The sequence below is a fragment of the Gossypium hirsutum genome, chromosome D02 (genome assembly GCF_007990345.1).
Source record: "Gossypium hirsutum isolate 1008001.06 chromosome D02, Gossypium_hirsutum_v2.1, whole genome shotgun sequence".
Classification (NCBI taxonomy): Eukaryota; Viridiplantae; Streptophyta; class Magnoliopsida; order Malvales; family Malvaceae; genus Gossypium; species Gossypium hirsutum.
In genome coordinates, this window is record NC_053438.1 from 40,757,234 (window position 1) to 40,760,864 (window position 3,631).

Here is a 3,631-nt window from a genome sequence, read left to right on the forward strand (position 1 = left end):
ATATGGATTTACTAAAATCATAATATAATACTATAAAATATAATTTAAAATAAATATTATTAAATATAATTTAATAAAAATATATAATTTAATCTAAAGTTTGAAAGTGTATTTACCTAGCAAAAATCAACGAACTCTCGTGTAACTATAACCTTAATAATATATGATGTATAATTAATATTTCGTGACTAATTAATAGCATAGAGATAAATATAGTAATGACGAATTTATAGTATACGATTAAAATGCTAATAATTTATAGTATACAATTAAAATATTATAAATAAAATAATAGTAAATGATATATAAGATAAATTAACATATAAATAATTCATATATTTAGAAGGAATAAAGATAAATTTAGTGTGATAAAATACAACATTACTTTGAAATCAAGGTTGCGAATTAGTTTTCGTGCAAGCTTTTCCAAGTGCTATATTTATGATATTGAACAAGTAGTAATGTAAAGCTCTTTTCTTACATCCTTCAAATACTTCAACTGATTTCTCCATTTATCAGCAAAATAAAAGCCATCCTGATCAGCAAAACAACTTCCAAATATAGCATTTGATCCAGTCATCCTCATAAACAAACAAGTCAACCCCCTATTACAAGCCTCAGTTCCCAATAGGCAATAGGAGAAAAACAAGATTCCAGTGGCAACATAATTCCAAAATATATAAACATGCATTTAAAAACTTTTAGATCAAACATCAAATTTACTGGCAATGCTGCAACAAAGCTGCTTCACCGCTTCAAAGTTGTTATCGTCAAGAGAGAAACTGCTCAGTCTATTAGCCATGGCATCCTCAGTAACTTGATCAAATTGGTACCTATTCCTGAACAACAAGTAGCCCCCACATTCCCAGGCTGAGATGGCATGAGAGGCTGCACAAGTTTTCTGTTGGATGGATTAAAATTAATCCATCAGTAAGTTTTAAACAATATTGAATCCTCCAATTTGACATCAGTTTTCTAAAAATACTTAATAAAAATGTACAAGTCCATACTTCTCAACTAAAGAACACTTTATTGTAGGTTCTTTTAAACGAAGTAACTTGTGAGTAGAAAACAAGCTTATTTTCACGATGGAATTATACAAAATGTTCATACATAAAAGATCATGTCTACTAACCTCAAACTGATAACTCAAACAACAATTTGTTCAGTCATGACTTGCTTTAGCCATATGGATTATGGATTGTCAACAATGACTTCACTGCCTGCTTCATGTATCTTAGAGCAGACCGCAACATTGCCCTAGCTTTCCTATTAGGAGTGCAACCAGACAAAATCATCTCTTCATATACAGTTGGGACCTTAATCCAAACCACACAGAGTATCTTTAAATAACAAAAAATGGATGTTACAATTGTAAATAGATGATGCATGCAATGCATTACGTTAAGAGCAACTGATGTAGAAGCAGAATTGATCAGACCAATACCACAAATCTGTTTGATCTTTCAACGTTTTTTAGTGGACAGGAAAACTAAAATAAATGTTGCTATATGCTACAAAAGAGAGGGGAGGGATAGTCAGATCTCGGTAAGATGCAAGTTTATAGTTGTTTCAATAGATGGTGACTTACAACCGAGATTCAAATCTCCAATAACTATAATCAAATGACTCAACATAGTCATATAGGGAGAAAGAATACAAAAATAGCAAAAAGTAAAGCTAGCATGCAACTGATCCAAATGGCTATCTATACAAAGGCACAGAAAATATTATTTGTGATGCAAAAAAGCAAAGGGCTATTATCTCGTTCTCATAACAGGACGGACACGTTATACCTTATGAAACTTGTCAACACAGATAAGAGCTTTCATAAGTGTGGTATATGTGACAACGTCTGGTTTCACACCCTGTATATAAATTGAACCAGATAATAGTGTCATAATTATGACCTAAAAGAATAGTATCAATAACTTCAAGGCAAGCAAACGAATGTAATAGGGTACTCACGTTTTCCTTCATGTATTGCAACACAGCAAATGCCTCAACAAAGCAAATGAAATGTGTGCGTGCGTAATAAAACTAATGAGATATCAAGTTTCAGCAGTAGGAGCTAGATCTACAAGCTATGAACAAACTTACTTACCTGAAGAAACAAAAAACTCTTTTTGCCAAAATCAGAAATCATCAGATTATATTGAATGTTCTTTTCCTCTAACTTAAAAACATATCACAGAAATAGCTGCAGCCAGTATTTTGAGATTTTGGGTGGTCTCAAAAGAGAGGGTTTTAATAGGATAGCCTATGATAGAACATATGTGAATCCTTCTCCTACCACTAGCACCAAATAAAGTACCTGCAGGCCTGAACTCCACAGGTAAAGGGTGAGGGAAGTAGCAAGCCTGCAACATCAAATAAGAGAACCATGATAGCTATAAGCATGCATCATGTACAAAGAACGTATATAGATACTAAAAGAAGAAACATACAAACATCGATTTGACAGTGCAGTGATGATCCTAAAGACTAAAAGAACCACCGCTTACAAAAAAATGCTTGAGAAATACTTGCCTAATTTCAAAGAAAAAAAAATGCCAGCATTTACTTTCAGAATGAAAAAAAAAGTTTCATAATGAAGATATTTCAAATTCCCAAGCAATAAATGTAAGCTATTCTATGCCCTTATTATTTGAAGTGGATGCAATGTAATATCTAACTATGGATTATACACTGAACTCTGAACTTTTACATTCTTCTTTTTTAGTCCTTTAAGATGACATCTATGTACTTCGATAAGCCTTCTAAACTGTTCGCGTTCCTTTAAATTTTCTAGGCAACCAAACAGCAGTATAACCTGACATCAACTCTTCCACCAGAATCCAAACCTCTCAAAATCCTAAACTCTCTGTTTCAATTTCTAAGAGAGAAAAACTACAACAAATACTAAAATTAAAGCTATGTCAACAATGGTATCATGAGAAAGAAAATTAAAAATCTGGATTAAGTAAAAAAAAAGAGAGAAAAATCTAAAGGAGAGACAAATAAGGGGACAATGTTGAAAAATTTAAAGGAGAGAAAAATTAAAACAGAGAAAGCCGAAGACAATGTTGAAGCAAAGATTCATACCTGAAATCAGCCTCTGATGAAGCAGGGGTTACAAAAATCGCAACAAAGAAACAGCAGAGAAATAAATCCACTAAAATCAGTCTCCAATGAAGCAGTGGATTTCAAAAACCACAAAAAACAGATTCTAACGTGTGTGTGTTTTGGCCTTTGGTTACCCAAAGCTAAAAAAAAGACAGGGAAAAAATTCAAAAGAGACCGAGAGAGAGAATGGGTAAAGAAATGGGAGGAGATTTGGATTGAAGCAGAAGAAATGAGGACAGGAATTAATACTGATGGAAGAAGAAGCAGAAATTGATGAGGGTAAAACAGAGACTGATTACCTAATCTTTACTTTTGGAAGGGATTAGAAATCGGTGTTGAAGTAGAGAAAATGTCGAATCCGTCTGCATTGTAATAGGCCCGTATTAGGGCAATAAGCGAACCAAACGGTGTATTGAGTGGGGCCACGGAATAGGGGTGTAATGGCTAATCCATTACACCCAACCAAACATGGTGCAAGTGTACTACATTTTTGGCAAATACTCCTTCTATACTTACCCTTAATCTC

The 3,631-nt window shown here is 33.2% G+C and overlaps 1 long non-coding RNA gene across 1 annotated transcript; it reads right to left on the bottom strand.

Moving 5' to 3' along the window:
- Positions 1-482: 482 nt before the first annotated feature.
- LOC121214501 (uncharacterized) lies at positions 483-3,402 on the bottom strand. Its single transcript, XR_005910143.1, has 5 exons — positions 3,085-3,402; positions 1,969-2,360; positions 1,797-1,868; positions 1,136-1,269; positions 483-901 (listed from the first exon to the last, which is right to left on the bottom strand). It is a non-coding gene; the product is annotated as an uncharacterized lncRNA (long non-coding RNA).
- Positions 3,403-3,631: the final 229 nt, after the last annotated feature.